We start from the raw sequence: 15,251 nt of genomic DNA, 5'->3' as shown, positions 1-15,251 counted from the left end.
GAGTACGGAGTTTAAAACAATTCCCTTTTTATTTATTTTTTTAATTTTTCTTTGCTAAAACATTACAGTTTTCAAAAGTTTTACCTGTACATAAACTACAACGCAGTCTGCTAAAGACTGTATACTACAACTCAGTCTGCTAAAGACTGAAAACCTGTTTTACAACCTTAACAAAGGCAACCTCTTTTCTTTCAAAGAGGGATCCTGGGACGTCTCCCACAGTTATGTACAAACTCATCTCCTACCTAAGGAGTGAAACTAACCTCCCCTTTAAATAAAAACATAGATGAAAGGTCAAAAAGACCTACCTTTTCTCTTCCGTTCCTTTAATTGCAACCCCACTTCTGGTACCAAGTTGTTGGGGATAAAATCAGCTATACACGAAACTCTCTTAGTTAGATGGATATTTTGTTAGAGCCACACCCTCTGTGATAGACAGGATCCTGGGAATCAGTCAAGAAGACAAGAGATGTGTTCTATAACCAATTCAAATTTTATTATACAGTCATATGCATTTATACCCCATTTTCATGTCGGTGGGGGCCATGAGCATTAGTGACATAATTTGTTTTTCACAAGTTATAAACAGCTGTTTCTAGTTATAATCTTTCATCATATAACGCATTACATATTTGATTAAAACCAGATATTTACAAATAAAGATATCTTGGACAATTAACAAGAACATTTCGAAATCAGTATCTTTCCCGTAACTAGGATTTTATATAAATCCTATTTCCGAGAATAAAAGATGAAATGCCAAATGTATTCTTTGTTCAAATTAACCCTTATATGAACAGCTAGGATAGATAGCAAAATGGATATTTGTATCTACAAGGGGTGCCAAAGGGCAGCCCTGTCGTGTCCCATTTCTAATTGGGAAACATTTTGATTGAAACATAAATCCTGAAACTCTAGCCTGAGAATCTTTATATAACGCCATTGTACACTCCTTGAAAAGACCGAAGGCCTTCAAAACCTCCTCCAGATACTTCCAGTTAACCCGGTCGAAGGCCTTCTCGGCATCAAGGGTAACCATGGCGAAGGGAGACAAACTTTGATCCGCATGGTACAAAAAAATTCAGTAGTTTCCTAATGTTATCAGATGTACCCCTACCCTCTACGAACCCACTCTGATCTAAATGTACAATATCAGGTATATTTTGTTTGAGTCTATCGGCCAAAATTCTAGAATAAATTTTAATATCTAAGTTAATAAGAGAAATTGGTCTGTAATTCGAGGTATATATTGGGTCCCTATCTGCCTTAGGAATTGGCATTATAGAAGCCTGGAGTAATTCAGATGGAATAGTTTTATAGTTTGCAAATTCTTTAAATGTCTTTAATATGTATGGGGAAATTATATCATTTAATTTTTTATAAAAAAATCGATGAAAAGCCATCTGGACCTGGTGCTTTGCCCGCTGTTAATGCTTTAATGGTGTTGCTAATCTCCTGAATGGAGAATGGAGCGTTTAACTGATTTAGTTTCTCAATAGATATTTTTGGCAGGCTCAGTTTATCCAAGAACTGCTTTGTTTCCCCTACGGATGGGTCATTAAATATTTAATTATATAGACTTTTATAATATTCTTCAAATGCATTAGCTATTTGAGTTGGTGAGAAAAGTTTTTTTATTTCCAGCTATTATATAGTTTATAGATTGAAGTTTATTTTTATTTTTTTATTTATTTGAAAGGGATTTCCCTGTTTTGTTATTTCCATAGTACCAATCCTGCTTTAATATTAACATTGCTTTATTAATTTTTTCTTGAGTTCTTACTAGTATTTTTTTCCTAATCTCCTTAATATCCTCCAGAATTTTATGATCTAGGGTAACAGATAGTGAAAAAAGTGATGAGTGCTCTCTATCCAATAAAGCAGCTATTCACCAACAAGGAGTTCCTTTTACCTTGTGAACAATAGAACAAAACAAGCAGGTAAATTAGGTGGACAGCGCTAAGAATTATTATAATAAAATCATACATACACAGGTAGCAGCAGATTTCGCAATTGTGTGTCTTACTCTTAAAAAAAGGGAAATAAAAGTACAATGATAGTGCAGTATGTTATGAATAATATGGTTATAAAGATATATTCCAAAGGGGCACTCACGTTTTCCAGAGCTTATAAAGCTCTATTTTAGGAGCCTGGACGGAACAATCCCCGTCTAAGGATTTCTTTTTGCTGGTATCAGATTCCCAAGGTAGTGCGATTCATCATATGAAAAAAATAAGGATGTATACCAATGGTACAGTACGTATGTAAAAGTAGGATAAGTAAATAATATTTGGCCTACTTACATTTGCTAGAGCAATGGCCTGCTCTAGTGTATGGAGCTTTAGGTGGAACAATTACACCTAGGGATATATGTAGATCAGGAACAGCAGAGTGATGGTGAGAGTATAAGGAGCTCAAGAATGACTGGGTATTAAAACAGAATCTTTATTAATAAACAGAATAAATAAAACTATTTAAAAGTGAACTATATAGTAAAAAGAAGTATAAATAAAACCAGTCCTTTGTAGGCAATCCTTAATCTCCACTTGACATGTTTCGCTTACAGCTTTCTCAAAAGTGAATGTCTGCTGTTCAGGTCAGTTGATGTTTAAATAGTCTCTTAATTTCTCTATTCAGTTCTGGTGTGTATAGTCTGTAATTCTAATTCCAGGTCATTTGTTACATCACTTCCGGTTTGGTGGATATCTCCATGATGATATGTCCAGGAAATGATAGTAGCGCCATTTTGGATAAGGGCAAAAATCCAGTTAACTAAGTGAAAGTAGCGCCATTTTGAATAAGGGCAAAAGTCCAGTAAACTACATGATAGTAGTGCCATTTTGGATAAGGGCAAAAGTCCAGTAAAACAAGTCTGTACTTCTGGTTTCAGGTCATTCGTTACATCACTTCCGGTTTGGTGGGTATCTCCATAATGGTGTATACAGGAAGTGATGGTAAAGCCATTTTGGATAATGGCAAAAGTCCAAGAAAAAGAGGGGTTAATATAAAAGTAAATTAAAACAAACAAATCAAGGTGTAATCTTGCATATTTTCTGCATATATAGTTATAGAGATTATAATAGTGCTAAATGCTGAATAGGGATCGCCGTATATCACATGTATTTACACAGCGATCTCTTTTAAATAGTACTAATAGACATCTGGAACAAGTCTGGATGTATATAATAGAAATCCAAATTTTTTTTTTTTTTTTTTTTTTTTTAAAGTAACCAGTCGAAGGAAATTTGGTTAAAAAAGGGGAAAAAAAAAAAAATTCATATACACAAATGAATTATAAAAAACATTTTAAAAAAAATCTAAATTCTATATTGTTCCAGATGATAGTACAATTTTACAATCCAAACATTTTATGATTGATTGTGCATAACTTTAAAAAGAGTGTATTATAAAAAGGATATTATAAAAAATGTATTAGATCGAATTCTATATTGAGACCGCTTGGGTGGAGGGTGTCTAGGCGATGGACCCATTCCATTTCTAGTTTACTTATATTTTTAATATTGTCACCTCCTCTCCAATGAGGTTTATATTTGGCGATTCCTATGAATTTTAATTGACTAGGGTCTTTATTGTGCAGTATAAAGTGGGCGGAAACAGAGTGGCTCATGAGTCCTTTTTCTATATTTCGACAATGTTCGCTTATTCTCACTTTTAGTGGTCTAATTGTCCTGCCAACATATTGTAGTCCGCAAGGACACTCTAACAAATATATTACATTGGTACTGTTACACGTTATTACATCACATATGCAAAAAAATTTGTTCCTATTCATTGATTTAAAATTTGGGATGAATTTGTCATTTTTTTGCGTTTTCTTACATGCTGCACATACATTACATTTAAAAAAAACCTTTCTTAGTGTTTAAAAAATTCTGTTTGTTTTTTTCCTGTGTATGTTTATGTTTAGTGTAGTTTTTAGTAAGTTTCATTTTTAGATTGGGGGCGCCTCTAAATATTATAGTTGGTTTATCGGGTAAGATCCTTTTTAGTAGATTGTCCTCTTTTAGTATGTTCCAATGTTTATTTATTATTCTTTTAATCTGTTTGCTTTTATTGTTATAATCAAATATCAAAGGGAGGGAAAATTTATTGTCTGGTCGAATTTTGTGATTTTTTTTCGTTAATAATGATTCTCTATCTGTGTTACCTATTTGTTCTATTTCTTTGTCTAAATACTTTGGGTTATACCCCTTTTCTATAAATTTCTGTTTGATATTGTTAGCCTGTAATTGAAAGGTGTCTTTTTCGGAACAATTTCTTCTTAATCTAAGGAGTTGACTTTTTGGTACCCCATTTAGCCATACTGGGTTATGGCAGCTATCTTGGCTAATAAAAGTATTAGCATGTACTTTTTTAAAATGTGTTTTTGTTGAAAGAGTGCAGTCTTTAATATAAATATCTAAATCTAAATATGTTACTTCCTTTTGACTAAAATTTGCTGTTAAAACAATGCCCTCTGTATTTGTATTTAAATAATTGATAAAATCTTTTGCTTCGGATATGGGACCATCCCAAATAAATAAAAGATCGTCGATGAATCTAAAGTAGGAGACCAGGCTTGCTCCCCAGCCATGCCCCTCCCATATATATCTATTTTCCCATTCTGCCATGAAGAGGTTGGCATAGCTGGGGGCAAACCTGGTTCCCATAGCTGTGCCGTTTGTTTGAAGGTAGAAAGAGTTGGCAAACCAAAAGTAATTGTTATGTAATATTAGGTTTATGCCCTCTAATATAAAATTTACTTGGGTTGGGTTCATATCGTTATATTTTTCCAGAATAATTTTAATGGCTGTGGTACCTTTATTGTGTGGAATAATAGTATATAATGATTTTACATCACACGTGATGAGGATGTAGTTTTCTTTCCATGTGATAGTACTGAGTTTGTTAAGTAGGTCTATTGTATCTTTGAGGTATGATTTTGTTAATTTTACATATGGTTGGAGCATAACATCGATGTACTCAGAGAGATTAGCTAGAATAGATCCTATACCGGAGACTATTGGTCTACCAGGTGGGTTATTTGGGTCTTTATGAATCTTAGGTAAAAAATAAATTACTGGGATTTTGGGATATTGTATATTGATGTATTTATATTCTTGTGGGCTTAGAATTCCTTTTGATTTGCCTTCATCTAGAAGTTTTATTAGGAGGGTTTTTATATTGTTTGTGGGGTCTTTGTTTAGTTTCTGGTATGTTTGTGTGTCATTTAGTTGATTATATGCTTCAGTCTCATACATATCTTTGGACAAAATCACTAAACCTCCCCCCTTGTCCGCTGGTTTGATTACTATTGTTTCGTCATTTTGCAATGACACCTTTCAATTACAGGCTAACAATATCAAACAGAAATTTATAGAAAAGGGGTATAACCCAAAGTATTTAGACAAAGAAATAGAACAAATAGGTAACACAGATAGAGAATCATTATTAACGAAAAAAAATCACAAAATTCGACCAGACAATAAATTTTCCCGATATTTGATTATAACAATAAAAGCAAACAGATTAAAAGAATAATAAATAAACATTGGAACATACTAAAAGAGGACAATCTACTAAAAAGGATCTTACCCGATAAACCAACTATAATATTTAGAGGCGCCCCCAATCTAAAAATGAAACCTACTAAAAACTACACTAAACATAAACATACACAGGAAAAAAACAAACTTTTTTAAACACTAAGAAAGGTTTTTTTAAATGTAATGTATGTGCAGCATGTAAGAAAACGCAAAAAAAAATGACAAATTCATCCCAAATTTTAAATCAATGAATAGGAACAAATTTTTTTGCATATGTGATGTAATAACGTGTAACAGTACCAATGTAATATATTTGTTAGAGTGTCCTTGCGGACTACAATATGTTGGCAGGACAATTAGACCACTAAAAGTGAGAATAAGCGAACATTGTCGAAATATAGAAAAAGGACTCATGAGCCACTCTGTTTCCGCCCACTTTATACTGCACAATAAAGACCCTAGTCAATTAAAATTCATAGGAATCGCCAAATATAAACCTCATTGGAGAGGAGGTGACAATATTAAAAATATAAGTAAACTAGAAATGGAATGGGTCCATCGCCTAGACACCCTCCACCCAAGCGGTCTCAATATAGAATTCGATCTAATACATTTTTTATCATATCCTTTTTATAATACACTCTTTTTAAAGTTATGCACAATCAATCATAAAATGTTTGGATTGTAAAATTGTACTATCATCTGGAACAATATAGAATTTAGATTTTTTTTAAAATATGTTTTTTATAATTCATTTGTGTATATGAATTTTTTTTTTTTCCCCTTTTTTAACCAAATTTCCTTCGACTGGTTACTTTAATAAAAAAAAAAAATAATAAAAAAAAAAAATAAAAAAAATTTGGATTTCTATTATATACATCCAGACTTGTTCCAGATGTCTATTAGTACTATTTAAAAGAGATCGCTGTGTAAATACATGTGATATACGGCGATCCCTATTCAGCATTTAGCACTATTATAATCTCTATAACTATATATGCAGAAAATATGCAAGATTACACCTTGATTTGTTTGTTTTAATTTACTTTTATATTAACCCCTCTTTTTCTTGGACTTTTGCCATTATCCAAAATGGCTTTACCATCACTTCCTGTATACACCATTATGGAGATACCCACCAAACCGGAAGTGATGTAACGAATGACCTGAAACCAGAAGTACAGACTTGTTTTACTGGACTTTTGCCCTTATCCAAAATGGCACTACTATCATGTAGTTTACTGGACTTTTGCCCTTATTCAAAATGGCGCTACTTTCACTTAGTTAACTGGATTTTTGCCCTTATCCAAAATGGCGCTACTATCATTTCCTGGACATATCATCATGGAGATATCCACCAAACCGGAAGTGATGTAACAAATGACCTGGAATTAGAATTACAGACTATACACACCAGAACTGAATAGAGAAATTAAGAGACTATTTAAACATCAACTGACCTGAACAGCAGACATTCACTTTTGAGAAAGCTGTAAGCGAAACATGTCAAGTGGAGATTAAGGATTGCCTACAAAGGACTGGTTTTATTTATACTTCTTTTTACTATATAGTTCACTTTTAAATAGTTTTATTTATTCTGTTTATTAATAAAGATTCTGTTTTAATACCCAGTCATTCTTGAGCTCCTTATACTCTCACCATCACTCTGCTGTTCCTGATCTACATATATCCCTAGGTGTAATTGTTCCACCTAAAGCTCCATACACTAGAGCAGGCCATTGCTCTAGCAAATGTAAGTAGGCCAAATATTATTTACTTATCCTACTTTTACATACGTACTGTACCATTGGTATACATCCTTATTTTTTTCATATGATGAATCGCACTACCTTGGGAATCTGATACCAGCAAAAAGAAATCCTTAGACGGGGATTGTTCCGTCCAGGCTCCTAAAATAGAGCTTTATAAGCTCTGGAAAACGTGAGTGCCCCTTTGGAATATATCTTTATAACCATATTATTCATAACATACTGCACTATCATTGTACTTTTATTTCCCTTTTTTTAAGAGTAAGACACACAATTGCGAAATCTGCTGCTACCTGTGTATGTATGATTTTATTATAATAATTCTTAGCGCTGTCCACCTAATTTACCTGCTTGTTACATAGTTACATAGTTAGATAGCTGAAAAGAGACTTGCGTCCATCAAGTTCAGCCTTCCTCACACCTGTTTTTTGCTGTTGATCCAAAAAAAAAAAAAAAACCCAGTTTGAAGCACAATTTTGCAACAAGCTAGGACAAAAAATTCCTTATTGACCCCAGAATGGCAGTCAGATTTATCCTTGAATCAAGCAGTTATTACCCTACATTGAAAGATTATATCCTTGAATATTCTGTCTTTGCAAGTATGCATCTAGTAGCTGTTTGAACATCTGTATGGACTCTGATAAAACCACTTCTTCAGGCAGAGAATTCCACATCCTGATTGTTCTTACAGTAAAAAAACCTTTCCTTTGCCTTAGACGAAATCTTCTTTCTTCCAGTCTAAACGCATGGCCTCGTGTCCTATGTAAAGTCCGGTTTGTGAATAGATTTCCACACAATGGTTTGTATTGGCCCCGAATATATTTGTATAATGTTATCATATCCCCTCTCAGGCGACGTTTTTCTAAACTAAATAGGTTTAAATTTGTTAACCTTTCTTCATAGCTGATATGTTCCAATCCTTTTATTAATTTTGTAGCCCGCCTCTGCACTTTTTCTAGTGCCATGATATCCTTCTTTAGAACAGGTGCCCAAAATTGCACAGCATATTCAATATGTGGTCTTACCAGTGATTTATAGAGAGGCAAAATGATATTCTCGTCCCGAGAATGAATGCCCTTTTTCATGCATGACAATACCTTACTGGCCTTGGCCACTGCTGATTGACATTGCACATTGTTGCATAGTTTGTTGTCTATAACAATTCCCAAGTCCTTTTCGTGTGTTGTTATCCCTAATTCGCTTCCATTAAGGGTATACGTTGCTTGTGTATTCTTTACGCCGAAGTGCATAACTTTGCATTTTTCAACATTAAATTTCATCTGCCATTTGAGTGCCCAGTCCTCCAGTCTATCTAAATCCTTCTGCAGCAAAGTAATATCTTGCTCACATTGTATTATTTTACAAAGTTTTGTGTCATCTGCAAACACTGAAACATGACTTTCAATGCTGTCTTCAAGATCATTTATAAAAATGTTAAATAGAAGGGGTCCCAGAACAGACCCCTGAGGGACACCACTTGCCACCTCTGTCCAGCTTGAAAATTTACCATTAACGACAACTCTTTGTACTCTGTTTTTAAGCCAATGTTCTACCCAAGAACAAGCATTTACATCAAGACCGATTTCCTTGAGTTTGAACACTAATCTTTTGTGTGGAACTGTATCAAATGCCTTGGCAAAATCCAAATAGATCACATCCACTGCAACACCCTGATCTATACTTCTACTTATAGATTGTACACTTTGGTAAATGTTTATGCAATAGATTGTAGATTGTTATGATCTAGGGTAAGCTTATGTAGGCGTTCTTGTTTTGCCAAATCGATATTAAGCTCATTCAGCTCTTTTCCCTTCTTTTTTTTTTATATTAGCACCCAATTTTATAAGACATCCTCTCATATATGATTTAAAGGTACACCATAGCATAGCGTTAGAGACATCCCCTGTATCGTTGGTTTCAAAAAATTCTCTAGTCTGGGTACGCAGTTCTTCTACATTGATTTCTGATTTGAATAAAGTTTCATTTAATCTCCATCTATCTCTATGTCTATATTCAGCATTATTTTTTATAACTAAGCTTACAGGTGCATGGACGGACCATGTTATAGGTCCAATTATCACCTTAGTAACTCGCTCCAAAGTTTCAGCTTTAACCAAAAAATAGTCGATTCTAGTATATGTCTGATGAACGTTTGAATAAAACGTATAATACCGCTCCCGATTACATGTTCTCCAGGAATCATATAGACAGTTTTTTGCTAAGAAAGTCTGCATCATTGATGGTCCTGTTTTTTGATTGTCATCTTTGTATGCGGGCTTAGTTCTGTTCCTATCTATTTTATTATCTATAATGCAGTTAAAATCCCCGCCGATAATTAATCTTCCAGACGATACGCGGTCAACCTTTTGCATTAAATTTCCCAGAAATCTATATGGAAGTTGATTTGGAGCATAAACATTTACCAAAGTGTACAAAATATCATTGATTCGAACTATCACTAAGAGAAACCTACCACCAGGGTCTGCCTCCTCATAAATCAACTCATATTTCAAGCTACTTGAAAAGAAAATTGCCACCCCTCTGTTCTTATTCTTTCCTGCCAAATTAGATCTATGGACCACTGGAAATGTTTTATAATTCCATAGTTTGGATGTAGAATTAACCCAATGTGTTTCTTGAACAAAACCGATATCTGTTTTACTGTCCATCAATAATTTGTACAGACAACCTCTTTTCTTTCCTGAAATTAAGCCCCTTGCGTTAATAGATAGTATATTTAGTGACATCCTACCGTAACTCTCCCCACACCCTCTTCCCCTCTAACCTCCCCTCAGGTAGCATCCAATACACAAATTCACTCATACTTTCCCCAGTCAGCCCTATAAAATTAAGCCTCCTGGGGAAGCTCAACATCCAACTTTCTATTGAAACATTCATTCCATAATATGAAGTTCTGTATAAAGTCTTCATATTTAACCCTGCTGCCGTCGCAGGACCCTGGACCAGGATAGTAGGCATTTTTATCTTTCTTTTTCTCTCTTTCTCCTTCCTTCGATCTATTCTGCCCTTCTTTTCCCTTTCATTCTCCATTTTCAGAGACGTTACAATAATATTTTCCTTTATCCATAATATACAGTATCAACCCCAGAGTCTATCTGCAGGTTCCTCCCTACTGGTATCCTTAATTTTATCTAAAGCAGCTTCATCTATCATCATGTTCTTATATTCAAATTTTTCTCTTTCCCTTTCCCTTTCCTCCTTCTTGACCCTCCTCTCTCCTCTCCTTTCTCAAATTTCTCTTTTCTTTCCCTTTCCTTCCCCTTTATACGCTTTTCCTGCAGTGTTTGTTGAGTTTGTGAATATTGTAAAGCTCACTTTCATTCGTTTCGTGCAACTAAGTTGAGTTGTGTATCTATATATATAATTTATACTTTAAACTCTTCCTCCCTATTCATTACTTTAAATGTGAATCTATCCTTATTTTTCAGTTGCTTTTTCTATAACGTTTCTAAAATATTTCCATTTCTACACCATATAAAAAAAACACTTATCAAAAGTTAACCCAATAATGAGAGAGAAAAAATAAAACAAAAAAAATGAGTAATATGAACCTCTTTTTCATACATTTCGTGCTGCTAAATTTAATTATGTGTCTATATATATATAAGTTAAAACTTTAGACTCTTCCTCCATAATCATTACTTTAAATGTGAATCTATCCTTATTCTTCAATTTCTTTTTCTTATGTATGTGTCAACTATATGTGATATGTCACTCTTAAAACATTTCCGTTTCTACACCATATCAAAAAATCCCTAAGAGAGAAAAAAAAAAAAGGGAAAGGGGATTCAATTTGAAGCTAGAAGGTAAGTTTCAGAGTTATCATTTTCTGTTTTAGTGCCGTATTATCTCTGAAGATATATGTTTGGTCTTTAAAGAAGACCATAATTGCCGTCGGAAACAGCCACTTATATCTTATCTCCATGTTCCTAAGGATTGCCGTTTCCTCTGAAAAGGTTCTTCTTGCTTGTCTTGTCTTTTGAGACAAGTCCTGAAAAACTTTTAAGTGTCTCCATTCTTCAGTGTCTAGAGACCCATTCCTTATTTTCTGCATTATTAGATTTTTTTTATCCAAAAGCTAGAAAAGCAAATCATAACATCTCTTGGATAGGACTTATCAATTCCATTTGGTCTGGACAATCTATGGAATCTTTCAAAGGTTTCAGGGCCTAGCGTCTGTCGAGACAATTTTTTTGAAAAGAAGCTGTCCAGATAGGAATATAAATCTTCTTGTGTTATTGATTCTGGTATGCCTCTGACTCTTATATTGTTTCTCCTGGAACGATCTTCTAAGTTTGTCATTTTAATCTCGATATCATGCAATCTCTTCTCTAGCTGTGTATTAGATGTTTTTATTTGTTCGTATTCATCTTGTACTTTTTGTAGTTTAATTGCCTGACTTGAGAATTTCTCAGAAAGAATGGCAATTTCCGATCTAAGATCTTTAGTGTTATGTTCAATATCCGTTTTGATTTTTTTATGTAGATTGTCCAGCATTTGGGTTAATAATTGTTGCGTCAGTCCCTGTGAGTTTTTTGGCAGATGTGGAAAGTCATCCTCTGATATATTTGATATTTGATGTACAGAGAGCTCAGCATTTTCTAGGGGCAGAGATTTTCGTTAACTCTCTGGTTCTGTAGATGCCATTTTAGGTGAGTAAAATGTACCAATTGTTGACTTCTTTTTCTCCATACTTTGGGCTTTTTCTTTTTTAGGAGCCATATGTAATGGTAGATCTCTTAATTTAAACTTTTGCTCCGCTTAAAATAAGTTATTATATATTTCTTTAGCGCATATGTCTTTAGATGGTATATTTTTTCTTTCTCTTTGTTCTTACAAATATTGATTGTTGGCTTATAGAGTTTTCTCCTCCAGCTGTCCCTTTAAGTAGATGTCCCTTATTTATCAAGTATGAGGTGGAGGTCAGTAACAGGTAAATGGAGAAGTAAATATTTACTCACAGGTATTATTTTTATGCACCCTGGGACCGTTTACATGCCCATCACAACAATGCCAAAATCAATCTTCTGTTTGTTTATAAAACATAAATACCTGCAGACTGAGGGTTATAAAGTCGGTCTTATCAGCTCATTGTCAGCCCAATCTCTTTTTTAATTCCGTCGAGCTCAGCGTCTTTACTGCATCTTTGGAGCAGCTTTGTGAAGCCTTCGGCTGCTCAACCACATGGCAAGATCGTTTGCCTCGCTGCCTTCAATTTTTCAACGCTGTTGTGTTCGGTGTCCTCACTGCCTCGCTCGCTGCCACGCTTGCTTCGCTGCCTCACTTCCTGGTCCGTGAAAAGCACACGGTCCTGCCGCTTGCGTACGCACCTACGTCACGTACCGCCCGCCCATCTCGTCAGTGACATCACCAGAAACTTGTTTCTGATTGTATTAGGCCTTTTTATTCCTTTTTTTTATTTTAATTTTGGACTACTTTTGTACTTGTCACTGACTCCTGTGGCTACAGTTATTCACACTAACATTTTCTTTTTTTTTTCTTGTTTGTCAACTCTGCTGAGCACTGCGTCCAGTGGCATATGAGGGAAATGAAGGGTTCCATGTTTGATACTCACGGAGAAATTCTATTTCTGCTAGGAAGAGGAGATGAGTGGTGTTTTTTTTAGTGGTGGGAAGGTGAGTACTAACTTGAGATAAGGCTTTTCTTTGCTACCACTAAGGAGACGTAAAGGAAGGGCTGTGCGCCCGGGAGGCCAAAGCCGCAGACCAAAGGGTCTGAACGTGGATTTTTTTTTCGGCAACGCTTGCTGATCTTCACACCAGCTATAACCCTCACAATACCAGTCACACAAGTGATCACTCCGAAAATCAAACTAGAACAAAATTAAATAAAAGACGTAATGAGTTAATTGAAATTAAGAGTATAATAAACCAGTGGAAAAAGAGAGAAAGACAGTAGAAATATAATGGGGGGGAGGGTGGGGGGAGTGAAACTAAATATAAAACCAGTAGATTATTTTCTCAAGTGTGAGCAAATGCAATAATGCCAGTGCATACATTTCTGTAATTAAGGAAGCAATGCAGTCCTCAACTATACAGTGATCTGTGGCGTAACTACCGCGGTCACAGCTGCAACCTGGTCCATCACTCCACTGGACCCAGCTGCCCTGTCAACCCCTTAGATATATTGATGACCTCTTTTTTTATTTGGGAAGGTTCAGAAGATCATCTTATTTCTTTTATTAACCATCTTAATAACAACAATAGAGGTATCATTTTAACTTATGAATATAGCAAGGAACAAATAAATTTTTTAGATCTCAACATTTTTAGCAAAAATGAACAAATACACACTAAGACGTTTTTTTAAGAAAGTTTGCGTAAACACTGCAATAGATAAATCTAGCTGTCATTACCAACCCTGGCTTGACAGTGCCCCTAAGAGCACAATTTTACGACTTCGAAGAAATTGCTCAGAACTAAATGATTTTAATGAACAGACAGAATTTTTAAAAAAAATATACATTTATTGAAAGAGATGAACTTTTAGCATATAAGACAAAAAAACACAGATGAATCTATGTCTCTGCCCATTATCTTTAATTATAATACCAAAAGTGGCAATATAAAAAAGATCATAAGGAAGCATTGGCATATTCTGAAACAGGACGAAAACCGTAATAAAATTTTACCCGAACATCCCAATATAGTATTTAGAGGAGCGCCTAATTTTTTTTTTATTCAAGATAGGCTTTTATTCACATCATTTTGCATACATAAACAGTGGGCTTGTTTCAATATAAGCTGTTGTACAATAATATTGCAGCATTACAGTGCAGTAAAGTCAGTCGTGATAGCAATAATATAATTACAAGTCTGTAAACCAACCCATCCATCAAGAGTACTACAGGTGTCATATCTGTATAGAGGCGTTTATAATAAAGGGTGCGAATGCAATGCAGTTAAATATGACATACTGTGACATTGCCGACAGATATTACAAAATAAGTGGGCATTTTTATGAAGATGTGCTTAATGAACTCAAGAGTAACGAGTATATTACATATGTAAGTCTATCAGTGCTAACTTTAAGTATTTTAATTAATACTAATATAAGTATAGCAGGCTTAGTAGCGCATGTCTTATAAAGATAACTAATCGCTATGGGGAAGTATGTAGCAAAATCGCATGGTTGCAACTGTGCATCAGGCCCACCTGCTATCCAAGTTGTATGAGCTATGTGAGTTTTCAGGTTAACCTTTAAAGGCGAGTGTTAGCCTACAGTGTTTGCTTATGTATGTCTGATTGTTCATTTTCCTTTGCTCTATCCTATTTCCTGTGTGTTTTCCTGCAATTATAAAGGGTATATTCCCAAAAAACGAAATAAATTTACAGGGTTACAGTTATGAACGTTGTGCCTTAACGTGCGGGAAGAAGAATGCAGCGAAGAAGAAGCAGCTCTTCTGTTTATCGCCACCTCGGAGCCCCTGGGTTCTTATGATTTATCGTGTGGCAAAAACAGTGTAATTAACTATGGCGTATGGCCTACTCCATTCTACTGTTAGGCTTATATAGTCATAGCCCAGACTCCATATTAAGTTTGTACCAAGTATAACTCCCTCTAGCGCTCCAGGTAATCATGATGTGATAGTATAAGAGAAGGGGAATCTTTCAAAGGTTTCAGGGCCTAGCGTCTGTCGAGACAAAATTTTTGAAAAGAAGCTGTCCAGATAGGAATATAAATCTTCTTGTGTTATTGATTCTGGTATGCCTCTGACTCTTATATTGTTTCTCCTGGAACGATCTTCTAAGTTTGTCATTTTAATCTCGATATCATGCAATCTCTTCTCTAGCTGTGTATTAGATGTTTTTATTTGTTCGTATTCATCTTGTACTTTTTGTAGTATAATTGCCTGACTTGAGAATTTCTCAGAAAGAATGGCAATTTCCGATCT

Source organism: Pelobates fuscus, chromosome 9, assembly GCF_036172605.1.
Source record: "Pelobates fuscus isolate aPelFus1 chromosome 9, aPelFus1.pri, whole genome shotgun sequence".
In the NCBI taxonomy this organism is placed as follows: Eukaryota; Metazoa; Chordata; class Amphibia; order Anura; family Pelobatidae; genus Pelobates; species Pelobates fuscus.
The sequence above is the reverse complement of the archived record's forward strand: the minus strand, read 5'-3'. Positions refer to the sequence as shown.